The 27,640-nt window shown below is 38.5% G+C and overlaps 1 protein-coding gene across 21 annotated transcripts in view; it reads right to left on the bottom strand.

Annotated features, from left to right (window-relative positions):
* Window positions 1-27,640, bottom strand: part of CADPS2 (calcium dependent secretion activator 2) — a 547,933-nt gene that overhangs the window by 276,863 nt on the left and 243,430 nt on the right. The gene's annotated exons all lie outside the window — the stretch shown is intronic.

Below are 27,640 nucleotides of genomic sequence, written 5' to 3' on the forward strand. Positions count from 1 at the left end.
TCAATCCACGTTCCTTATCTATGACCAGCACTGATGAATAGGGTGTATGTAATTTGAAAAATTATTTCATCTGTCCATGCCTCCATCCTTTTATCCATCCAGCTGTGGAGCTGGCATTGGGAAATGGTAGGCATTAAAAAAAAAAAATTAAGAAAACAGACCCTGTCCCTAGATGAGCTCAGACTGGTAGGGGAAAAAGACCTATAAACTCATAAATATAAATAATAAATCCAATCACACAGAATTGAACAAGCTTTCTAAACAGCACTTTTAAAAATTTCTTCTGAGATCAGGCACTTTCTCTTTATAGTCATCTAAATTTCTTTTATGACTTTTTTTTTTCAATGTTTATTTATTTTTGACACAGAGAGAGACAGAGCATGAACGGGGGAGGCGCAGACAGAGAGGGAGACACAGAATCGGAAACAGGCTCCAGGCTCTGAGCCATCAGCCCAGAGCCTGACGCGGGGCTCGAACTCACGGACCACGAGATCGTGACCTGGCTGAAGTCGGACGTTTAACCGACTGCGCCACCCAGGCGCCCCTATGACTTTCTTTTTTATTATCATTGTCCATTTATCTATTACATTAGGCTTTCTATCTAGGAGGCTTTCTTTTGATTTTAAAAAACTAACATAAAGAAAGGCATTTACTGTTTCTGATATATATGGCAAATTTGCCACAGCTGGTTATTTTCTATTTAACTCTTTCCAGATTTTTTTTTTAAATGTATACTTTTAAAATATTAGACAGTCAAGTTCTAGCAATGTGATTTAAAGTACTGGATTTTGACATCCTAAAGAGTCTTTACTTAACCAAGGATGATATAAATATTAACCTTTATTTCTTCCACGTTTCCACTATTTAAATCTTCAAGTTGTCTAAAATTTAACAGTGATATTAAATGGTATTTTCCCTTAATTTCTCATCTATCCAATCTCACTTAGTTTAGAAATCAAATATACTTGTGGTATTATTATATAAACTGGGGTTTGATTTTGAACTTTGTCTTCAAGATAGACCTCCTGAGCTGGGCTATACTGTTTGAACTGTTGTGGCTTTATGAGATATTAGAATACCAGTTAGTATAAGAAGGAACTAGATATTTCCAACTTACTACATTTCTATTCAATAAAAAGAGAGTTCTCTCCATTTATTAAGATCTATTCTAATTTTTTTTGTAAAGTCTTAAACTTTTTCCTTCTTCCATGCAGGTAAGTCCTACACATTCTGTGTTAAAATTACTGCATAGTTTTTTAATTTTTCTTTTACGTTTATTTATTTTGTGAGAGGGAGTGGGGGAGGCACAAACAGAGAGGGAGTGAGAGAGAATCCCAGGCAGGCTCTGCAACTGTTGGCACAGAGCCTGATGTGGGGCTCGAGCCAATGAACCGTGAGCTCATGACATGAGCTGAAACCAAGCATCGGATACCTAACCGACTGAGCCACCCAGGGACCCCACTTTCATAGTATTTTATATTTTGGAATTCTAAGGAAACTGTGTCCTTTATGTTATCTGACAATTGCTGGTATACAAGAACGTTATGAACTCTTTTTATAAGTAATAGTTTTGCCTCACTTCCAATCCAGTGAAACCTTAAATGTTTTCATGACCAAATTACCATTAATCCTATTACAAAAACTGAGTTACTATAATAATCGATTAACAATGACCTATAATTACAAAAACATCACTAATTTTCTAGCAGAAAACATGAAATCAGTATCTAACTAAAGGGGAAGAAGTCTTTTTTTTTTTTTAAGTTTATTTATTTTTTATTTATTTTGAGAGACAGCACATGTGCATGCACAAGGTACAGGTAAAGAGGAGACATAGAGAATCCCGAGCAGGCTCTGCTCTGTCACTGCAGAGCCTAATGCAGGGTTTGAAGCCATGATCTGTGAGATCATGACCTAGGCCGAAATCAACAGTCGGATTCTTAACTGACTGAACCACCCAGGCGCCCTGAAGTGAAAGTCTTTTAAAAATTATGCATAATCCTGGGGTGCCCGGGTGGCTCAGTCGGTTAAGCATCCAACTTCAGCTCAGGTTATGATCTCACACTCCATGAGTTCGAGCCCTGCGTCAGGCTCTGTGCTGACAGCTCAGAGCCTGGAGCCTGCTTCGGATTCTGTGTCTGCCTCTCTCTCTGCCCCTCCCCCACTCATGCTGTCTCAGAAATAAATAAAAACATTAAAATTTTTTTTAATTATGCATAATCCTTAAAATAACTGCAGCATGAAAAATATTAACAATCCAACTATAGATTTTAATTTTCATAACTTAGGCATTTTAAGATTAAAATGTCATGTTTATCCAAGATTACTTGTCTCAATCAAGTTTAGGTTCATAACTTAAATATCCAAACATCAGATATTTGGTAGATATTGATTTAAACATTCACTTATGAAACAGAAAATCTTCCCAAGTTTTCTGCAATCAATTTCATAGGGGTTTGAGGTCACTTTCTGTTGTCATGTAGGACATTTGCCCCCACAACTCCTACAGGATTGGATTCACCTAATAATAAACAGGATCACTTGGAGTTATTTTTAATATTCTTATTTGGTGACAACATAGATGAACACTCTTCACAAGTCTAAGAGCCACCAAGAGGGAATAGTGATGCTTGGGAATGGGATACAGGGAGTCGGTCAGAAAGGCCTAAACGTGTGTATCCTCAGGGCTGTCAGGCGAAACCATCCGCAGCTGTTTGCCGTCCTGGGGTCAGGAGGCCAGGGAAACTTGCCTGGTTGACTCAGGGCACAGAGCTGTGTCCCTACTCATGCAGGGACATGCGGGTGAGCTTTAGTTTGCTTTACTTACATAAAAAAAGCTATATCTGCACCTCTGTGGGTATCTTTCTGTCAGTCAGTGTCCTGCTCACAATGACCACAGCAATACAGTCAAACTCTTCTGAAACAGATGTATACGTAAAACAGGTACATTAATAGGGCTTGTACAATATACAAAGTAAATGCAGGACCTCACTATGATGAACATACCTCTTTTTAAGTGAAGAATTTAAAACTGAGGAGTTTAAAAAGAATCACTAAGAGCCTACTATATAAAGACTAAATAGAACACTGAAGGCATTTTAATAGTATTAAGCACTGAACAAATTCTTTTTTTTTTATTTTTTAATGTTTATTTATTTTTGAGACATAGAGAGACAGAGCATGAACAGGGGAGGGGCAGAGAGAGAGGGAGACACAGAATCTGAAACAGGCTCCAGGCTCTGAGCTATTAGCACAGAGCCCGACACGGGGCTCGAACTCACGAACTGTGAGATCATGACCTGAGCCGAAGTCAGACGCTTAACCAACTGAGCCACCCAGGTGCCCCCTGAACAAATTCTTTTAAATACAGCATTTCTGATTACTAAGAGCAATTGAGACAGTTTCATGGAAAGCTCTAAGCAGAAGACACTTTTGGAAGGGCAGCTTTTGATATTTAAGAAGTTCAGCATTTCTACGTCATTTCCCAGGGCCCAAATGTATCAGTGTTATTAATGATGGACACAAGCCCAAGAAAAAGGGAAGAAGTGAAGGTAACTACATTTTCACAGAAATGTGGATGGCTGGTGTCATCCTTTTCCATTATCAAAGTATATGTAAGAGACGAAGGGACTTATCTGAAAACCCCAAGAGTCTGATTCCAAATAAGTTGCTGAAAATTCATGTCTGGACTTTAGCAAAAAGGCTGCAAATAAAGACAGATTTGAGAATTCTTTTTTTTTTTTTTTTTTTTTTTTTTTTAAATTTTTTTTTTTTCAACGTTTATTTATTTTTGGGACAGAGAGAGACAGAGCATGAACAGGGGAGGGGCAGAGAGAGAGGGAGACACAGAATCAGAAACAGGCTCCAGGCTCTGAGGCATCAGCCCAGAGCCTGACGCGGGGCTCGAACTCACAGACCGCGAGATCGTGACCTGGCTGAAGTCGGACGCTTAACCGACTGCGCCACCCAGGCGCCCCAGAGAATTCTTAACACAGAGGTGGATAGTAGAAATTCTAAGAATGAACAAACCTATGAAGGGGTGTTCATTAAAAACTCCATGATGGTAGGAATTGGTATCTTACAAATCCAGGCCTACATATGTTTCTATATCCGTGTATGTGTGTGCCTAAACACGTTTATTATCTTTCAATAAGTGGGATATTCAAATTGCTCTATAACTTGCGCTTTTATGTAACACTACATATTGAACATCTTCACCTATGAGTACATGGATTTTACACAATATTTTAAGACTCTAACACATTCCTCTTGCATAGTTGTACCATATTCACTCTTCTGACAGACCGTAGCATTCTTTCCAATTTTAACTATTATAGAAATGTTGCAAAGACATCCTCGTATATATTTAATTATTTTTACAGAAATACTGAAAAGAAGACCAAGGACAGACTTCTAAGCCCAAGATTTTAAACTAATCTTAAATACAAAAGATTATACTAATTTAAAAAGTCGATTCATAAGAGATGTACCTATGTAAATAAAATTGAGCACAAAAGCCACATTATCCCAAAAGCCAAAATTCCAAAATAATTCAATGTAAAACAAAATCCAAGTTTGCTAGGATTTCAAAATTTCATTGTAAACATCCTTTCCCTTCAATTTTAATAATCTGTAGTAGAGATTAAATTTCTTACTTTAAAAATATATTGGGTATATAATTAAAAACGTTTCCTATGCATTTAATTAGTTTAAGCTGGGTGATCAATAGTGTTTATAAAAACTGTTTTACTTATTATCATTACTGTGGTTGACATACTTTAAATTTCAATTTCATATCAAATTTGAACCACACACAGGTTAGCAGTACCTCCAAGGCAATATAGCTACGCCAACTAATGAAATCATGGCATGACCTTCTGGGTCAAGAAGATAACATTTACCATTACACTGGCATTTAAGACAAAATATTCTATCCTTTCAACAAAACCAAAGGAATTGTTCTGTACAGCTATACAAAGATAACCACCTCGATGAAATTAGCAACACAAATATAACATTGTTCTAAATAGTTTCATATAAAGATGTGTGAGGGGAGGGAAAAGATTAAAAAATATAAAATGGGGCACCTGGGTGGCTCTGTCAGTTAAGCATCTGACTTCGGCCCACCCAGGTCATGATCTCACGGCTGTGAGTTTGAGCCCCACATCGTGCTCTGTGCTGACAGCTCAGAGCCTGGAGCCTGCTTCAGATTCTGTGTCTTCCTCTCTCTCTGCCCCTCCCCTGCTCACGCTCTGTCTCTCTCTCCTTCAAAAATAAACAAACATTAAAGGGGAGGGGAGGGAAGGGAAGGGAAGGGAAGAACTTCAGAACCAGTACCAGAGCCCTTGCCCACAGCAGAGTACGGTCATGGAGAGACCACAGTGCAGACCCCAGAGACCATTTCTGGGCTCAAAGACAAATTCCCACACACAAAAGGAGTCTGAGCAATCAACTTGCCTCTAATCTTATACTACGTCCCTCCTCAAACCGTGGAGGTGCAAATGAAGGCAATTCACATTAACACCCATAATGCCACAGCACGTACGACCCAAATGTCATACGGACAGCGCACATCAAATGCTAACTGTTGTTATTAACAGCCATAGACTATGCTAGTTTAACCGCACAAGCAAAATGATACCTACTTGAAGACGATGGATGGCCTGGAACATTAAAGTTTTAATCAACTTCACAAAACAGCAACACTAAAACCCAGGCACTAGAAGAAACTACAGAGAGAGAGACCTCCACTGAGAGCAAAACAGGACAAAAAAGAGAGAGAGAGGAAGAGAGAGAGGGTGGTAAGAAGGGCAGAGATGGAGAAAAGAAGGGACGATTAACACAGGACCAACCTGGGATAAAGAGTTATAAACTGAGTTACTTTCAATCTTGATGTATTTTGCACATGATCTTTAATCTTTCTTTAAAAAAATATTTAGTCTAAAATGCTGACATGATGCAAATTTTAAGAGAAGGGCTAGAAAATATCCTTTAAAGTAACTAAGCTTTATCACTCAAAGCTTCTGGGATGATCTTTCAAAAACACTACATTAAAACTTTTCATTATGATGAAAAGACAATACAAAGTTCTCTTTTCAACACGGCAAGGAAGAAATCCTGCGATGAAGGTAGAAAAATATTTGGGGATAGCTTGGGGTGGGTAATGATCACTGTTATAATAAGAGAAAAATCCCAGGGACTTCACCCTTCATTCTCTTAATGTGTCTGGAAATTTCCATTTCCCTTCAAAGAGACAGCTCCCATTTTGCTGCTCTAAAGATTGCTAAAGCCTCAAGAATAACAGAGTAAAATTATCCTCTAAAGTCCGTATTTCATTTATGAAGTATTCATGCCATTAAACCTCCATATCCAGAGTAATCATATTATACTTATACCATTTTCTTCTGGGGAAGTCTAGCAAGCATGTTAGCACAAAACCAGGTTTCAGAAAAAATAGAAGATATAATCCCTCACAAGCATTTTCCTTTCTCTTCCTCACAGCAGGGTAGTTCAAAGACATTAGCTTGAAGCATCTAATTTTAAAGAGAACCATTTGTTATATCTTGCATTACAATTTTACTTGGTCAAGGCAGTACAAAAAAGTGTAACTTTTTATCAGAAACCAAGATTTTCAAGAACCCATGTATAGGAATACAAGCAAAATAACTGATCAGGTACATTAGTTTAACTTTAATGCATAATGTGTTATACAACAAACCTCTAGAAAGATTTCAAAATAATAAAATGCAATGGTGTAGAAATGAGCACAACTCTACTGCATAAGCCAATAATTAATCACTACACATACTTATTAACGTATGTTCACACTTGGGTTATACCCTTAACTTTGAAGTAATGTGAGAACATCAGCCTGATTTGCTCCTGTGTTTTTTGTTTTTGACACAAAAATGTGAATGTGTTACATGAACTAGAAAAAAAGAAAACCTTTCAACTGTGAATCAATGCATTATCCCTCAAAGATAAAATGTACTATAGAAATGTAAAATACAAACTATTGTAATCATTAATCAATAGAGCATATTGTTACTAGTAAACTGGAGTATCTGTTACTGGTCCTTGTTTTACCAGATCCATTCCAGTAATTCATCTCTAATTTGACAGAACCTCAAAGCGGGTGGGGGGATGCTCTTGGAGGCCAGACATATGGGTGTGAAAATGCTCTGCTCTCTATTTTCTTAATTTCAACACCTTGGAATTGCCCAAGTCCTACAATGTCATTGCTTCTATTCTTAACGGTTTCCATTTAAAAGCAAATGCTCCTGCAATGTTTCCAGCTTCTCCAAAGATAAAAGACTTCTTGGTCCTTAGAGCAGTAACATGGGGGCTTTAAAGAGAGAATACCAGACTGAAGTATCTACCCAGGTTTACTTCATTTCTCCTAGGAATGGTCCTCCTGGGGAGCTCCCTGCAGATAAAACTTTGTTTCTCTTTCCTAAATGACAGTTTCTTTGGGTGAAATAAAGACTTTTCAACTGCACAGGAGGAATCTGGGAGGAAAGAAGTTTCTGAATTATACAAACATCTGGAGATTTCCAGAGGGTAGAATTACTTGAGACCATTCCTGAGGGGGTTGAGAAGATTGTAAAAAGCATGAGGTGCTCAAAAAAGCCACAGTGTGGGGAGGAGATGCAACCAGACAGTCCATCCAGCAAAACAAGGGGACAGCTGGAACCAGCCCCTGGAGCATCAGGGGAGCACACAGTACAGAGGTGACCATGTTACGAGCAGCCTCAGGAGAAATCTGCTCAAGTGATCCCCACAAACTAAGTAATCACTGGGGCATTTGCTGCTCCTGGCTCCTAGGAGACCTATCCCCATATTATTCAGAAAACGAAATCCCCACTTGCAGATTTCTGATGGCCAGTGACTACTTTTGAGATACCCTTGGGACATAAATACAACACAGACATGCTTTTAAAGCTTAAAGACATTTACAGTGATATTTTGAGGAAAAAAATCTTGGTATTCATGAGGTAACAGAAGCCCTGTTAGGGTTAAGGAAACTTGAAATAACAGCATTTACTGTAATTCTTGTCCTCACTTCCTCACTCGTGTAATCTCTGAAATGATATGTAGTAAGTACTCTGTATGTGCCCGTCATGCGGATGAATGTGAAAAATACAAAGATGAAGGAAAACAGACTGCAGCCCCTAAGGACTTGTACTTGGAGGAAACGGAGAAGCAGGAAATGTAATAAATATGAAAGTGCTGCGGAAAGCTGAAGAGTGACCTTCATTTTAATACTGGAGACTACCTGCATTACTTTTCTACCTTCATGATTTGTCTTAGCAACTACAGCTACATCTCTCACTGCAGCCACCATTACGGCCCAGGAAATAACCGGCATACATCACATGCTCAGGAGAGGAGACTGTGTACAGAGAGCATGGACTTTGGAATCTAAGAGGACTGGGTTTGAATACTGGTTGCTCTGCCTGATAGCAGAGTTAATTTAGGTATGCTATGGAATATTTTTTAAGGATCCATTCTCTTATCTAGAAAATAGGAATAGTAATAAGTCCCACCTGACGTAAGTATTCAGAAGAGTGAAATCAATAAGAAAATATCAGAATGCTTGGAAAATTAGGAGGCATAAAAAAATAAATGCTTCTTGTCTTTTCACTTGCGCACCCCATTTTCCTGATGTCAGGACAGGGGTCCAAGGAGCAATTCCTGATTGCTTTCCCATTCCATCTTCTCTAAAGGGGAAGAAGTCCTCTGAGTGATCCTACAGTCTCTTTTCTGTGGAAAGCAGCAGCAAATATCAAGTACGGTAGAAGACAGGTCCTGAAACACACCAGGTTTTAGCTGTATTACTTGGGAATACAGCTTGTGTTGATAGCGGACTTTTAGGAATTCCCTCACTCTTAAACTAGCTCCAGCAAACATGGCAAGTACATGTTTTGGCTTTAATGTAGTCTTTAATCAGCTCATGTAAGGCACTGCTATTTTCACATTGTCATGGTACTCCAATCTTAAGGTAGGAAGAAGCATTTTGGAAAATGACGTGTCAAATATATTTGGAATTCCTAAAATATTTAATAACATCTTCACAGGTCTTTTTTGGAAGAAATTCTGAAACCCAAGAATTAAAAATTCCACTCCTTAATAGTATTTTGTAGTGGTACAAAGCTGGTGCTGATCTTGGTCAGTCTAAGACCTTCGTAGCTCAGGTGGGGCTTTAGTTGATCTGTGGGTGGAAAGTCTAGAGGTGAATTTAAGCTCTTTTAAGACTTAAATTCATCAGGACACCTGGATGACTCAGTCCACTAAGCATCTGAGTCTTGATTTTGGCTCAGGTCATGATCTCAAAGGTTCATAGCTTTCAGCCCTGCATCGGATTCCACACTGGCAATGTGAAGCCTGCTTGGGATTCCCTCCCACTACCGTCTGCCCCTTCCCACACACGTCCAAAATAAATAAATTAAGAAAAAAAAAGATTCAAGACTACCTGGCAGGTCTCTTCTCCCCCTTTTGGTTTGGTACTCACAGAGGGAGATGCTTGGGTTTTCTTATTTTTGTTTTTTGTTTTTTCCTAACTATGTCCTTGAGCTACCATGGTTACCAACAGTCTTATTTTTAGAAGGTGGAGATAATAAAAAAAAATGCAAAGAATGGCTACATAGATGAGCTAAAATGATCAGAGTCGAGAAACAGGCCTAATCAAATAGGAGGGATGTGGTGTTACACACAGAGCACTACACAGCATGGAAAGAACAGATAATAACACAGACTGAGCATAATCCCAAAACATCAGCTAAGAATGGAAAAATCAGAAAATGATAATCCAGGATAAAGAACACAGGCGAAGATGGTAAAGGTTACCAGAGAAGCAAGCTTTGATCTAGCCACAGCGCTGGAGTAACTGATCATGAACCATTAACTAGCCTTCTGCTATGATGACAGGAAAAAACAAAACACAAAAACAACAACAAAAAACTGTTGTTTTACACATGAGCTATTTTTACAAATGGTTCTTTCCCACCAAAGTCCAGAGTATGAAACTAATTCCCTTTTCTCTAGAAAGATTCAGCAGTTCTGAGAAGCACTAAGAAGGTCAATGTTTAGAAATGAAAACAAAACCTCTTAAGTATACTCAGGTTTCTACCATAGAAGATGGGAGAAGACAAGGTAAAATAACCAAACAAGACAACACAATGAAGATTAACATTCTTAACCATAGCTCCCAACGCTGAGCATACCTGGTTATTCCTCAGCCTCATCTCAACCATTCTAACTCGCATTTGTGCCCATCCAGAAGGCTCTTGCCATAGGGCAGGACACTTGCCTGTTCCTTCAGGAGTAGTGCTGCTTCCTCATTGCTCCACTCCATTGTCTAGTAACTACTATGTGTCTTTCTGTTGAAAGACCAAGGGTTGCTTGCTCAGAAAGACTTCTTAACCATCACCACCTGCTCCACTGTGCAGTCCTCCAAATAAGTTCCATTGTGTCATATTTGCATAGGATTATATTCCTTTCCTTCAAAGCACTTACTCAGTTTGTAATTATATGATCCTAGGTGCTGAGCTGTTAATGCCTAGCTCCCCTGCTTTAGACAACAAATGCCATTTGCTACAGCCACGTCTGATTTTAGTCATCATTTCAACCCCAGTACCTGTGCAGCACTTAGCACAGAGCAGAGCTCAAAATTATTTGTTGATTTAATAAAGGACACTATATACTTTATTCTGGACAATCCTCAAAGGACTATGAGGAGAGCCACAGTATTTGGATGACCAAGTTTTCTTTTTTTTATGTTGCGCGCGCACGAGAGAGAGAGAGAGAGAGAAAGTGGGGGAGAGGCAGAGGGACAGAGAGAGAGAGAGAGAAAGTGGGGGAGAGGCAGAGAGAGAGAGAGACAAAGAGAGAGAGAGAGAGAGAGAGAGGGAGGGAGGGAGGGAGGGAGGGAGGGAGGGAGAGAATCCCAAGTACGCTCTGCACTGTCAGCTTGGAATCCGATGTGTGGTTCGAACTCACAAACCTTAAGATCGTGACTTGAACCAAAGTTGGCCATTTAACCAAATGAGCCACCCAGGTGCCCCTGGATAACTGAGTTTTCTTGACAGTATATTTTGCTTTGTTAAATGTAGAACAGAAACCAGATCAGATCAGGAATGGGGTTTCCTGAATCACTGCCACAGTGGACAACTACACAACACGCATGTACAACAGCTCTAGATCAGACTGTCAATGATACAAAAATATGCAAAAATTTTCATATTTACGCAGGAACAGTTTTTCTGGACAATGCAACCAACTCAAGATGGCGAAGTGGGATAATCACCTGAATCCAAAAGCCACTTCGGTATTTTAAAATACAACGTGTGTGGGGCGCCTGGGTGGTGCAGTCGGTTAAGCGTCCGACTTCAGCCAGGTCACCATCTCGCAGTCCATGAGTTCGAGCCCCGCGTCGGGCTCTGGGCTGATGGCTCAGAGCCTGGAGCCTGTTTCCGATTCTGTGTCTCCCTCTCTCTCTGCCCCTCCCCCGTTCATGCTCTGTCTCTCTCTGTCCCAAAATAAATAAACGTTGAAAAAAAAAATAAAAAAATAAAATACGACGTGTGTAAAATAATATGGTCATTTTAGCCTATTTATAGTGGTGAAGATTCTAAAACAAGTGAATATCTACATATTAGAACTGTCAGAGGTAATAAACACATGGACACACGTTAAGTGTGTTTACCTGAGACTACTACTGTTCATCTCTTACCCAATCTCTGAATCAGCAAATGGTGAAAAGGAGGAACTTTCTTTAGGCAAAAGTTGTTAATGAGTAACAGGTGTGTCTTAAGCTTTGCAGTGACTGAATTAAATCATTTTGTTGTATTTTTTCACTTGTCTGTTGGGATATACTTTTATTTATCCTACCATCATTGCACCTGTGTCCTGCTTAAGTAGAGAATTACAACAGAATACTTTGCAAGAAGTAACTGTTACATGACTACTTGCGTAGTAACCATAATTTTCTCTAGGAGGTAAATCTCCGATAGATCTTTTTATTCACCAAAGTCTTCCCTGACATAAAAAACTGAAAGACTGAGGCAAAGACTATTTGTACACATTGTTAAACTAAATACTAACTTCAGTTGAGAAAGGTAGTTTACTTCCAATTTCCATTCTAATACCTCACAAACATTAAGTTCACCAAATATGTCTGATATGTTTGAACTTAAGAAGAATCACAGCATTTAACTGTGAACTTGTATTCCAATTTAATTAGGGAAGATACATTTGTCACGTTTTTCAATGGAAGCATACAGAACTTGTGGCAAAGCCAGACTTCACATCTTAACATTTGTTTTTAGAAGAGAATAATATAGTTTAGAAGACAAAATATTATCTGGGCCCTTGACCTCCAAAATCATGTGTTTACAAAATAGAGTTTAGATATTTAATTATTTTGTGATTACAACTTTCTTAATTACCTATAATGCATACATTTTTAGCTGTCACTTGTTAATCCTCACTTCCATATGCCAAAGAAGTAAGCAATGTGGGTGGAAAGTTTCTAAGTGAAAACAAGCACCGTTGTGTATTTGGCTAAATAAAAATTTTCTACCTTTGCTACAAAGATGTGTTTTTGAAAAATACCTTCATACATAAAAAATTAGAGTATCATGATAACTTTAAGAAATGTTGAAATTCCAGCTCAGATTGAAGGGGTGTTTCCCCTAGATAATGCTTAATATATAGTGTTTTTGTCACCGTACCAATGTTCCAGATATGTGAGATGAGATGTTGATGTTAAATTATTTGCAATTTGTGAAGGGATATGTGGGACACAGAGAGTGATCTGTACAATGTCACTTAGCAGACTGTATTTAACTGTGCAGGGGGTGGAAATTAGGGTAACAATTGCTCCCAGCTGCTATTAAGTCCAGACTCACTTTTAACTTTTTTCTGCATGAACACTAGAAGTCAGTGTGTACCTAGTTTTATATGCATATCTAATTTTCGTTAATCAGTATTTCCCCTATATATTAATGTCATCAACGCTTACTTAATAGATTCAAGAGAATACTATTGTCAGTTATTAAAGGTCAAATACTCCATCAAATAGAGGTCAGTCGCAGAGCCAGATACTGAGGGTGCAATGCTGAATAAGACCTGGGCTCTGCCTTCGGGGGGCGGACAGCTTTTGAGCAGCAGCAAACAGAGGCAACTATATTTGGGGGACAGAGCAGACACACTGTTCAGGAAGCCTGTTGAGGAAAGTGAGGGCAGGGGGTTCAGGACGTCTACACAGAGGAGAGCCCCCCAAACCTACCTGAGGGTAGGCAGCTAGGTACAAATGAAAGGCAGGCAGTCCATGTACAAGGAGAGATAGTGGTTCTCCCCAGAAATGGTTCCTCCTCCTGCTCAGGGCATTTAAATACGTGTATGGGCAGAGGCTATGAAAGCTAAATTACCTATAATGCAGTTCCACTGATGAAAACCGCTCCCACAAAATGCAACCAAATGCCTGGAAACACTGTGACTGGCAAAAAGAGGAAGGGTGGAGAAGTAAGTGGAAGTCAGGTAAACGTGGAGTCTTTCATGCCAGACTTCTTCACGAAGGCAAAGGGAAGTCACTAAAAAATGTCAAGGGGAGGGGCGCCTGGGTGGCGCAGTCGGTTAAGCGTCCGACTTCAGCCAGGTCACGATCTCGCGGTCCGCGAGTTCGAGCCCCGCGTCGGGCTCTGGGCTGATGGCTCAGAGCCTGGAGCCTGCTTCCGATTCTGTGTCTCCTTCTCTCTCTGCCCCTCCCCTGTTCATGCTCTGTCTCTCTGTCCCAAAAATAAATAAACGTTGAAAAAAAAAAAAATTAAAAAAAAATGTCAAGGGGAATGACATAATCTGACCTGTGTTTTAGCAACTGGACTGCAGTGGGGGCAAGAAGGAAGGCCGGGAGACCAAATACAGGCTCCTGAAATCAAGTTAGCAAGGGCTGAACCCATGTGCTGACAATGAAGATGTGGAAAGGGAAATAGTTTCCTTGGGCATGGAGGAGGCATACATACCAGACAGGATTTTAGATGTGGGGATTGGAAAGAGGAAGAAGCGTGGAACACCCAAGCTTCTGGCTTAGGCGCCTCTGTAGATGGAGTGACCACAGACTGAGATGGTAAACAGAAAGAAGGAGTGTTAAAAGTAAAAATAAGTGTTTCTATTTTGAATGTGAATTTCAGGGTCTGTAAGATACCCGAATGAAGATCTCCAGACAGAAGGATATTGCCATCCAGAACCAATCGGGTGAACTAAAAAGTGGATTCTGTCCTTCGCAGAATTGCTTTCAGCAACAGCCTTCTGAATCCGAAAACAATTTTTCTTTGTATTCTATCACAAGGGTTGGCCCGCCGTGAAAGTTTCTTTCAGAAGAAACAACACCACACACAATATGAATTACTCACATATTAACGTAACACAGAATAAATTGTTATCTGTCTCCTATCTAATAAAAGAGAGTGATTATATTCCACTGGGAAGCTTTTGCTCATCCACACCATATGGATAAATATTTCTACATCAGATGAATTATCCTCCTTGTAATATATCTTAATTTACATAAGTGGTGCTATAAAACTGAAAAATTTTGATCAATTTATAAGAATAGGACATTTGAGTAGTACATCTTTGGATTGGTTTTAAGAAAAGAATGATTGTAAAATGGATGTACACTTTGCGTCCAGGCCATCACAGCTACATGATGGCAAGAAAGCAAACAACAGAAAATAGCTAAGTAAAGGAATTAGCCTCTTTGTGAACAGAAAGAGCAGCCCCATGGAGTCAAAGCAACAAAGCCAAGCTCAGCTTGGTGTAAACAAGCTTTGTCTTTTTAAAGATCCCACCAACTGAGGGAAAACAGCCAAAGGTCACTGGCGAGGTTGGGGACCTTCTCTGGAAAAACTAAGCCATGAAACATTCAGATAGGCCCAAGAAAATATTAATGATGAAATTTTCATGTAATCAACCAATCTGTCTGATTATGGGAGAAACAGGGTCCATCTGTCAGTAAGTCTCATCACAAAAGTGACTAATCGCATTAAGTCCACAAACCTGTTCTGAGCCTTCCAGAAATAGTTGTGCAATTTTAATGAGTTTGCCACAGAATTCGAGTCCCTGAGTCTAAGCCATTTATAATTCTAGTCCCATTATAAGTAGGATGTGTGCTTAAGGGAGGAGCTCCGCATAAATACGTAAATCCACCAAAATCTAGCTATGGCATGAATTTGTTTGGAGCTGAACTTAAAAAAAAATGTATATCTGTTTTGGTCCTACATACCCGGCGTCCCGTTTACTAAAAGAACAAACAGGCCTCCCTCTTAGCAGATAGTTCCACAGCCTTCTCCGGGAACCCAGCGTTGTAGAGCAAACAGGAGAATGGGGTGACCTGAAACACTGGCCCCTATGTAAAATAAGTAATCAGATGCAAACATTTCCAATTTTTAAAGGGAAGCTACAGGAAAAGTTGTCTAGTGTTGACATGGATGTTGACCTTCAGCTACTGATTTTATTTTAAGAAAAACACAAGATGCTACTTTAGGAACACAGTTTTTAAATGTGGAACATGATAGGTTAAGTTTTTATATCCCGAAGATTATATTTGTTATACATTAATTCATGTTTTTCCTAGACATTTACCCTATTTAAATGTGAAGCAATACAGGGTATGAAAATAAGAAAAATGCAGAAGACTTTGTCTCTACCTCTTGGCAGAGCTATGTAAAATTTGTGTTTTTTTCACATGCAAATATTAAAATTTTTAAAGATTCTTATGAGAATTTGCCAAATTCAATACGATCCAAATGTTGCCATCTGCCAGCAAAGCTATATTATGGCAAAAAGAGGAAAATTAAACATTAGAACACAGTGAAAAGCTCAAAAACTTTGCTCCAGGTAAAATTTTGCTATTTTATAAAAGCCAAAAAATATCAAATCTTTGCCAACCAAATCCATCTTGCATTTTATATAATAAGGAAATCTGAGCCAAGGTAACAAAAGCGTTACTTGTCTAAAAATTGACTAATGATTCACTTTTATTTCTTTTGCCAAATTTACCATCACTATGGCTTCTTTGGTGGTCTCTTAAGTCAATGAAATCTTTTCTGAGAAAAAAGAAATTTAAAAATAGGCTTGTCTCCCAAACTTTCAAAACTCTCTTTAAATAATGTGATGTCATTACCTGTCCGGCAGTATTTCTAGAGCCTACAGGTTTAATTTGGAAGCTATGAAAGATGTAGAAGTGTAAAAAATTAAAACTCACCAATCTGCCCCCCCTCACCATTAAGTTTACAGAAGACTTATTCTTTTCTTAAAACTTAAGAAAAAACAAAGTCATATATTCCAGTAATAGGGTTCCTATATTTAAAAAGTTCTTCAAATTTCATAGAGTAGGAACAACTACCATGAATAATGAGTCTTACTCTGCCAAAGTTCCCTGATAATTGTCAGTATGTTAGACGATGTATTTAATGTGTCCCCCCCTTCCTTCTAAACAAGCTTCAAAATTGTGGTTTTTAAAAAAAATATATAAATTTAAAAATAACTTATTATTCTTCATAAATTAGTAATGAAAATCTTAAAATAGGAAAGTCACCGTCTTGATAACTTAATAAAAGTGCTTTGGTAGGGGAAGAAAAGGTCACTTCCATGGTTGGAGCAGAAATTTCCTCAACTAAATTGTGCAACCTATGGATAGATACAGGGGGATACAGATATGTGGGATACAGAGAAGACTCAAAATCAGAAGCAAAAGAGGAGACATTACAACTGATGACACATAAATAAAATCATGTAAAAGACTACTACAAACAATTAATGGCAACAAACTGAACAGCCTAGAGGAAATGTGTAAGTTCTTAGAAACATACAAGACTGATTCATGAAGAAATAAAATATCTGTTCACACCTAGAACTAATAAGGAGATTGAATGAGTAATAAAAAACCTGCCGGGGCGCCTGGGTGGCTCAGTCGGTTGAGCGTCCGACTTCAGCTCAGGTCGCGATCTCACGGTTCGTGAGTTCGAGCCCCACGTCAGGCTCTGGGCTGATGGCTCAGAGCCTGGAGCCTGCTTCCGATTCTGTGTCTCCCTCTCTCTCTGCCCCTCCCCCATTCATGCTCTGTCTCTCTCTGTCTCAAAAATAAATAAACATTAAAAAAAAAAAAAAAAAAAACAAAAACAAAAACCTGCCAACAAAGAAAAGCCCAGGATCAGATGGCTTCACCGGTAAATTACACCACAATTTAAAAAAAGAATTACTAATCACTTCTCAAATTCTTCCAAAAAACTGAAGAGAACATTTTCAAACTCATTTTAAAAAGCTAGCATTATCCAGATACCAAAGCCAGACAAAGACCATTAAGAAAAACTACAGGCCAGTATCTTTGACATATATAGATACAAAAGCCCTCCACAAAATACTGGCAAAATATAACCAACAAGGCCATTAAAAGGATCATACACCATGACCAAGTGAGTTTATTCCTGGGATGCAAAAAAATGGTTCAACATCTACAAATTAATGGGACACACCATAGTGAGAGAAGAATAAAAACCATATAATCATAACCACTGATGCAGAAAAAAGCATTTGACAAAATTCAACACCCTTCATGATAAAAATCTCTGAAAAAATTAGGTATAAAAGGAATTTAACTCAGTATAATATAGGCCATATACAATAAGTCCACAGCTAACATCACACGCCATGGTGAAAACCAGAAAACCTTTCTTCTAAGATCAGAAACAAGGCAAGGGTACTCCACTCTTAGCACTTTATTCAATATAGTACTGGAAGTCCTAGCCAGAGCAATTAATAAAAAAAAAATAATACAGAATTTCAAAAGCATGCAAATTGGAACAGAAGAAATAAAATCATCTGTTTGCAGCTATTACTTTGTATGTAGAAAACACTAAAGATTCTACAACACAACTGTTAAAACTGCAAAACAAATTTAATAAATTTTCAGGATACGGGACACCTGGGTGGCTCAGTTGGTTAAGCATCCAACTTAGGTTCAGGTCATGATCTCATGGTTTGTGGGTTCAACCCCCCCATCAGGCTCTGGGCTGGAGCCTGCTTCGGATTCCGTGTCTCTCTCTTTCTCTGCCCCTTCCCCATTTGTACTCTGTCTCTCTCTCAAAAATAAATAACATTTAAAAAATTTTTTTAAATAAAAATAAATTTGCAGGATACAAAAATCAATGTACAAAAATCAATTGCACTCCTATACACTAACAATGAGTAATCCACAGAAGAAATTAGGAAAACAATCCCATTTACAGTGGCATCAAAAAGAATATTTAGGAATAAACTAAGATGGTAACTTCTAGAATAAAAATTATATGAAATTGATGAAAGAACTTAATAAGTAAATAAATGGAAAGATACCCCATGTTCAATGGATTGGAAGATTTAATATTATTCAACTGTTCATACTACCCAAAGTGATGTATAAACTGACTATAATCCCTATCAAAATTCCACAGCATTTATAAAAAATAAAAAAAAATCCTAAAAATCAAATGGAATCACTACATACCTTGAATATTCAAAGCAATTTCTTAATGAAATTTATTGTCAAATTGGTTTCCATATAACACCCAGTGCTCATCCCAAAAGATGCCCTCTTCAATGCCCATCACCTACCCTCCCCTCCCTCCCACACCCTATCAACCCTCAGTTTGTTCTCAGTTTGTTGTTTTTTTTTAATTTTTTTTTTTAACATTTATTCATTTTAGACACAGAGAGAGACAGAGCATGAATGGGGGAAGGTCAGAGAGAGAGGGAAACACAGAATCTGAAACAGGCTCCAGGCTCTGAGGTCTCAGCACAGAGCCCGATGCGGGGCTCGAACTCACGGACCGCGAGATCATGACCTGAGCCGAAGTCGGTCGCCCAACCGACTGAGCCACCCAGGCGCCCCTGTTCTCAGTTTTTAAGAGTCTCTTATGTCAAAGCAATCTTAAGAAAGAAAAAAGTTTAGGTATCACACTTCTTGATTTCAAATTACAAAGCTAAAGTAATTACATCAATAGGATACTGGCCTAAAAACATAAAGATCAATGAAACAGAACAGGGAGCCTGGACATACCAACACATCTACAATCAAATAATCTTTCACAAGAGTCCCAAGAACACACAATGGGAAAAAAAAGGTAATCTCTTTAACAAATAGGGCTGGGAAAACAGAACAGCTGCATGTAAAACAATCAAATTAGACCCTTACCTTACACCATATACAAAAATCAACTCAAAATAAATTAATGATTTAAATGTAAGATCTGAATCCTTAAAACTTCTAGAAGAAAACAGTAACATTTTGGGACATTGGTCTAAGTAATGATTTCTTGGATATGATGCTAAAAAAGCACAAGCCACAAAGCAAAAATAGCAAAGTGAAAGTATATCAGACAAAGCTCTGAACAGCCAAGGAAACAATCAACACAGTGAAAAGGCAACCTATGAAATGGGAGAAAATATTTGCCAGCCTTATATCCAATATTAATAATTTTGGTTAATATCCAAAGCATACAGAGAGAACAACTCAATAGCAAACACAAAAAACAAACCAATTAGAAAATGGGAAAAGGACTTAAACAGACATATCTCTAAGCAAGATCCACAAATGACCAAAGGTACATGAAAAGTAATAATCAGGGAAATCAGTAATAATCAGGGAAACGCGAGGCAAAACTGCAGTGAGAGATCACGCACAGCTGTTAGGATGGCTATTAATCTAAAAAACAGAGAAGTGCTGGTGAGGATATGGAGAAACGGAAACCCTCAAAGCACCGTTGGTGGAAATACAAAATGGTACATTCAGTATGGACAACAGTATGGAGGTTCATCAAAAACTTAAAAAAAAAAATAGAATACCATACCATCCTACTTCTGGGTATATACCTAAAAGAATTTTAAATCAGGATCTCAAAGAGATACCAATACTCCCATGCTTGTTGCATCATTATTCACCATAGTTAAGCTATGGAACAACCTCAATGCGTTATCAATGGATGAATGGATAAAGAAGATGTGGAAAATTATTCCACCTGGAAAAAAGAATGAAATCGTGCCACATGTGACAACAGGGATGAACCTCAAGGGCATTACACTAGGTAAAACTAGATAGTCACAAAAGGACAAAAAAAAAAAAAAAAAAAGCATGATTCCACTTACAGGAGCTATCGAAAATAGTCAAACTCCTGGAATCAGCAGTAAGGTGGTTGCCAGGGACTGCGGGGGAAGGGGACTTGAGGAGGTGCTGTTCAAGAAGTAAAAGGTTTCAGTTCTAGGAGATGAAGAAATTCTAGAGATCTAGTGAAAAACATTTTGCCCACAGTAAACAATACTATATTTTACACTTAAAAATTTAAGAAAGGAGATCCTATGTTGTGTCCTTACCACAATAACAAATTTCACCTGCAAATAATGTCCATTGTCATCCTATTACAACTACCGCAATTGTATTTCATAGTCACTTAACTGAAAATTTATATAGTAATGCATATATACATAAATGTACACAATATAGATACTACTCCAAAATGAGTATTTTTGTCTAGGAAGGCATATATATAAGGACTCATCAGAATGAATATAAAAGTGTAAATACATTATAATATGTTGTATTAACATTTCACTGTATTTAAAAGTAAAAAAAAAAAAAAAAAGTGCTTTAATAAAGAAAAGACCACGCTGAGATCAATCCAGGTGCAAACCTTCCCCCAGTTCAAGTGGTCTTGGAGCAGTCCTCAGATTTCCTGGACAGAGGAAAGCCAAAGGAAGCACCGTGCTCTCACGTGCAGAGGCCTCGCGGAGCATGGCACTCCTGACTCCTACTTACCTTGCATCTCAGTCACCGAGGCCCTTTAAACACTCTAACTTACACAAACAACCTCCCGTATTCCCTTCTTACCCTGAGGGCCCACAAAGGATTCCAAGATATTTTTACAAACTGTTTCAGATTTCCCTACAGCTGATACAATCCCAGTAATAAAGGGTTGCATCGAATTTAGGATTATCCTTTCTTTGGCTGATCCACACATCAATTGTAGTGGGAGCCCCCAGCTGCATTTCAATTCCACAGCTGCAACACAAGTCACAGTTGAGTGCCCCGCACATAATGTATTAACACGGTGCCAACATGGAAGACATGGCTGCAAAGTTACTGTCAACAGTTGCAGAATGCTCTGATGCACAGTGCTAGCAATCCTTTGACAGCTGCATTTTACCAGAGAAGATATAAATCTTCAGTGACATCAACTGAGAAACAAAACCAGTGCTGATAGTAAATATCTGACAACCAAAGAATGCGGTCCCTTCGTAACTGACACCAGGCCATTATTCATATTGAAAACTGCCTACATTTGATTGAAAGTAACTCTCAAATCTTGAAAAGATGGTTATGGGGTTCTTACCAAATAAATATTACATGACAATAAAAAACACCAACCAAAAATCTCAGGCAGGACGGACTCCGGAGACACAAGCAAATTTCACTTCATCAAATGAATTTCTTTCATATTGTCAGAAGCACTCAATCCTTCATCAAGTGTGAGCCCCCTCCTGCTAATTCTCTGGACTTTCAAACAGGATGCTAAGAGAGCACATACACATGTTTTAAAGAAAGAAACATCAACAACTCCAGTGACAAGCACATGAAACAAAGGGTCGAAGAAAAAAATAGTATATGGGGAGAGGTAAAAGCAGAAGAACATGACTGAGTGTTCCCACCTGCATTATCTCAATTCACAATCCTTGAGACAAGCATATTACCCCCATTTCATCAATAAGGACACACACTGAAAGAGATTTAACTAGCCATGATAACATGGCTCATCTGTGACAAATCTGGGGCTTTATATGCTGGTCTCATTCTTTTCCTTAAAGCCATGTTGCCCTGATAAACGCCCACTATAATCACTCTGAAATTAACATTTAAAATTTTTTTTTTCAACGTTTTATTTTTTTATTTTTGGGACAGACAGAGACAGAGCATGAACGGGGGAGGGGCAGAGAGAGAGGGAGACACAGAATCGGAAACAGGCTCCAGGCTCTGAGCCATCAGCCCAGAGCCTGACGCAGGGTTCGAACTCCCGGACCACGAGATCGTGACCTGGCTGAAGTCGGACGCTTAACTGACTGCGCCACCCAGGCGCCCCTGAAATTAACATTTTAAAAGTCTCGAAATCTGATTTAAAAACTCTACCTCCTTTTTAAAATATTTATTTTTGAGAGAGAGGGAGACAGCGTGTGAGAGGGAAGAGGTAGAGAGAGAAGGGAATAGGATGCAAAGTAGGTTCTGCACTGACAGCAGTAAGCCTGACACGGGGCCCGAACCGACGAACCGTGAAATCATGACCTGAGCTGAAGTCGGACGCTCAACTGACCGAACCACCCAGGCACCCCTAAAAACTCTACCTCCTTAACTCTTACTTCCAATATAGGCCTTTCTATTTTTAATTATTATAATTCCCAGTCATTTCTGAAAATATGAACTTATTTACCACTTCACATTAAATATTATTCAATTAGGTTTCCTAAAATGTCTTCTCTACTTACTGATATCACCATTATTTATTTATTTTCAGACAGAGAAAAAGAGAGAGAGTGACTATGAGTGGGGGAGCGGCAGAGAGAGGGACAGAGAGAATCCCAAACAGGCTCTGCACAGTCAGTGCAAAGCCAGATGTGGGGCTCGATCCCACGAACCATGAGATCATGACCTGAGCCAAAATGAAGAGTTAGAAGCTCACTGACTGAGCAACCCAGGCGCCCCTCATCATCATTCTTCTTCATCCACTGATTGTTCTAAGGGTCCTGGCAAATCATTTGCAGGTGCTCCTCCTCCCCCCAGCTCCTCACAGCAGTCTTCGAAGTAGTTATCATACTTCGAAGTAGTGTCCCAAGGGAAGAGTAGTCCTATGTTGTACCACTAGACAGCGCTCTGGTCTAGGTGAAGATCTGTACCAGCAGCAGTGCAGGTGGGCCCCAGGGGTATCTCCTAGACCGCCAAGCAGAATTCTTGATATAAGGACAGGAGAGACTAAGAACAAAGACATTCTTTCGACTGTATAAGTTTGCATCTAAAACACAACAACGTCTTCTGACCTAGGACTTAGTCTGGCTCTAATACAGGGCACACTGTAAAGAAGCAGCCTTCACATTTTCTCTCCCATAATTCCTAAAAGAATTTTGAAAAAGTATACACCCATTTTCAATTTCATATCTAGAAGTTTGAAATATACATCTAAAGGGCTGCAAAGGGTCTAATTCCTGGCACTGTAAACGTTGCCATTTAACAAAAATGTGATGTCATTCTTAAGTGGATTCAATGGAACCTATCATAGCAAGATAATCCTACCACCACCCATTTTAAAAACATCTGCACACCTCTTTAATAGAATTGTAACATTTCATTTTACTTCAAGATCCCACTTTGATTCCCTTTATCCCCTCACAAATTTAGAATTTTATTCTACTGTAATATATTTTAACACTTCAACATGCTTTGCTGAGGATCCTAATTATCTGTGCTAAATTATATATAATTTTTATTTTCTTTGATAAGGTCCTCTGTAAAGGCAGTATATATATTAATATGTATAATGGTGTGTCTATAAAGATACCTATTTATATAAAAATATATAGATTTATCTTCTTCAGAAACATACCTCAATATAAAAGCCATAGATGACATGCCCATGGCTAACTTCACACTCAACAGTGAAAAAACACAAAGCTTTTCCTCTAAGATCACAAACAAGGCAAGGGTGCCCACTCTTTCCACTTACATTCAACAGAATATAGGAAGTCTAAGAGAGAGACCTAAGCCAGAAAGGAAGAAGTAAAATGGTCTCTGTAGAAAACATGATCTTACATATAGAAAGCCCTAAAGACTCCACCCCCTCCCCAAAACCTGTTAAAAGTAATGAATAAATTCAGGATATAGAAATTACCATACAGGGGCGCCTGGGTGGTGCAGTCGGTTAAGCGACCGACTTCAGCCAGGTCACGATCTCGCGGTCCGTGAGTTCGAGCCCCGCATCAGGCTCTGGGCTGATGGCTCGGAGCCTGGAGCCTGTTTCCGATTCTGTGTCTCCCTCTCTCTCTGCCCCTCCCCCGTTCATGCTCTGTCTCTCTCTGTCCCCCCCCCCCAAAAAAAATAAACGTTGAAAAAAAAAATTAAAAAAAAAAAAAAGAAATTACCATACAAAAATCACTTGCATTTCCACATGCTAACAACAAACTCTGCATAAAGGGCATTAAAAAAAAAAATCCCGGGGCACCTGGGTGGCTCAGTCGGTTAAGCATCCGACTTCGGCTCATGTCACGATCTCATGGTCAGTGAGTTCGAGCCCCGTGTCGGGCTCTGTGCTGACAGCTCAGAGCCTGGAGCCTGCTTCCGATTCTGTGTCTCCCTCTCTCTCTGACCCTCCCCCGTTCAAGCTCTGTCTCTGTCTCAAAAATAAATAAACATAAAAAAAATAAAAATAAAATAAAAAATAAAAAAAAAACCAATCCCACTTACAACAGCGAGTACATACGTAAGAATAAATTTAACTGAAAAGGTGAACAATCCGAACGCTGAAAACTCTAAGATGCTAATGAAAAGAACAGCAAAAAACACAAAGCTATCCCATGTTTGTTAATTGGAATAGTATTGTTAAAATGTCTATTCTACCCAAAGTGATCTACAGAGTTCAATGCAATCCCCATCAAATTTCCCATGGCATTTTTCAAAGAAGTGGAAATAAATCCTAAAATTAGTTTGGAATCACAAAAACCCTTGAATAGCTAACACAATCTTGAGAAAGAAGAAGTAAACTGGAGGTATCACACTTCCTGATTTCAAATAATATTACAAAGCTATAGGGGCGCCTGGGTGGCTCAGTCGGTTAAGCGTCCGACTTCAGCTCAGGTCACGATCTCGTGGTGGCCCCGCGTCGGGCTCTGGGCTGATGGCTCAGAGCCTGGAGCCTGCTTCCGATTCTGTGTCTCCCTCTCTCTCTCTGCCCCTCCCCCATTCATGCTCTGTCTCTCTCTGTCCCAAAAATAAATAAACGTTAAAAAAAAAATTAAAAAAAAATATTACAAAGCTATAGTCATCAAAACAATACAGTATGGTCATGAAAGAAGACACAGATCAAGGGAGCAGAATAGAGAGCCCAGAAATAAATCCATGCACATACGTTCAACTGATTTTTATCAAAGGTACCAAGAACATACAATGGGAGAGAATGGTCTCTTCAATAAATGGTGCTGGGAAAACTGGATATCCGTGTTCATATACAAAAAATAAACTCAAAATGGATTAAAGACTTAAACATAATCTCTGAGACCACAGAACTCCTGAAAGAAAATGCAGAAGGAAAGCACCCTGTTTTAGCAAGGAATTTTTGGACTACACCAAAAACACAGTCAACAAAAGCAAAAATCAAACTAAAATCTTTCTGCACAGCAAATAACCAACAAAAAGAAAAAGAAACTTTTGGAATATTTGCAAAGTATACATCTAATAAAGGATTAATCTAGAATATATAAGGAATTCCTACAACTCAGTAACAAAACTCAGATACCTATTAATGGGTAAAGGACCTGAACATTTTTTCAATGAAAACCTATAAACAGCCAATAGGTATATGAAAAGATGCTAAATAGCACTCATCATTAGGGAAATGCAAATCAAAACCACAATGAGATATTACCTCACATCTACTAGGATGGCTATTATCAGAAAGTCAAGGATAACGAGTATTGATGAAGATGTGAAGAACATTTGCATTTTGGTGAGAACATAAACTGGTACAACTGTTTTATGGAAAACTGTGGAGATGCCTCAAAAAATTAAAAATAGAACTACCACATGATCCATCAATTGCACTTCTGAGTATATACCCAAAGGAAATAAAATAATTTTTTTAAAAGTTTATTTCTTTTTTGGGGGGGGAGGGGGGTGCAGGTAGAGACAGAATCCCAAGCAGGCTCTGCACGGTCAGCGTGGAGCCCTATGCAAGGCTCACACTCATGAACCAAGAGATCATGACTTGAGCCAAAATCAAGAGTCAGACGCCTAACCAACTGAGCCACCCAGGCACCCCCAAATCACTTTAAGTTTGTTTATTTTGAGAGAGAGCGAGCACGCACAAGCAGAGGAGAGGCAGAGAGAGAGGATCTCAAGCAGGCTCCACACTGTCAGTTCAGAGCCCAACACGGGACTCAAACCCACCAATTGTGAGATCCTGACCTGAGCCAAAATCAAGAACTGGATGCTTAACAGACTGAGCCACGCAGGTGCCCCTAAAAACCACTATTTTGAAGAGAGATCTGCACGCCTATGTTCACTCCAGTGTTCTTCAGAGTAACCAAGATATGGAAACAACCTAAGTGCTCATCAATAGCTGAATGGCTGAAGAAAACACGGTATATGCATACAATGGGGTATCATGCAGCCTTAAAAAAGAGAGAGGTCCTGTCACTTGCAACAACATGTATGAACCTGGAGTGTAGTTTGCTAACTGAAATAAGCCATACACAGAATAACAGATATTGCATGATCTCTTATACATAGAATCTAAAAAAAAAAAAAAAAAAAAAAAAGTCAAACTCATAGTAATAGCACAAGAATGGTGGTTATCAGAAACTGTAGGGTGGAAGAAATGGGGAGATATTAATCAAAGGGTACAATGTGTCATATATAAGTTCTCAAGAACTAATCACAATATGGTGACTACAGTTTATAATGTACCGTATACTCGATATCTGCTAAGAGTAACTAGATCTCAACTGATCTCATCACACATATAAAAGGTAACTATGGGATGTGAAATATGTTAATTAGTTTGATTATGATAATCATTTCATAACACATACCAAAACATCATGTTGTACACCTTAAATAGTTATTTGTCAAAAACCAAGTCAAGAATTAAACCAGGAAATAAAATTCCTTCTGAATTTAATTTTTATTACAATTACTAAATAGTATTCAAATGATCCAATATATGACAAGTGATTAATATGAAAAATATATTTTTTGATATATATCTCTTAATGAAATTGATAGTGTTTTTCCCCAATTAGTTGATGAATCTATCTAACCTATCTAAAGCAGTGGCCATTACTTAATTTAGATTGAGTTCAGTATCAATTTCAATTGATCCGCTTCCAGGTTTTTGTTTTCCTATTGTAGGCACTAAAAATAATTAGATAGACTTTATTATGGCAATTTCCATCAATTCGCTTATTTTTTATTTAAATGTCACCAACTACAGTGATTGATAAGCAAAAACTATTTTTCAATCATTTAGCAGTTCAAAATAAACCCTTCATCTTTGTTGAAAACAAAGAAATACAAGCCTCATAATCTACAGAAGGACTTATGACATCATTTGTCAATCACTTTCTCAAAACTAATCATAAATTTCCCTTTTGAATGGTGACCTAGAGGTTTTTCCACTCTAGGACAAAAATGACGGTAAGACTCAAGTTGGTCGAGAGATGTGCCTTTCTTTGTAAAAGTCAAAGAAGAGAGCCAAGTTCCAGAAAGAACTTGCATAAAGCAGGCTATTTTCTAGAAAGAAGAACTTTAGGAGTGAGTACGTATGAACTAAGGAATCATATATGGATTCCATTA

The sequence above is a fragment of the Leopardus geoffroyi genome, chromosome A2 (assembly GCF_018350155.1).
Source record: "Leopardus geoffroyi isolate Oge1 chromosome A2, O.geoffroyi_Oge1_pat1.0, whole genome shotgun sequence".
Taxonomy (NCBI): Eukaryota; Metazoa; Chordata; class Mammalia; order Carnivora; family Felidae; genus Leopardus; species Leopardus geoffroyi.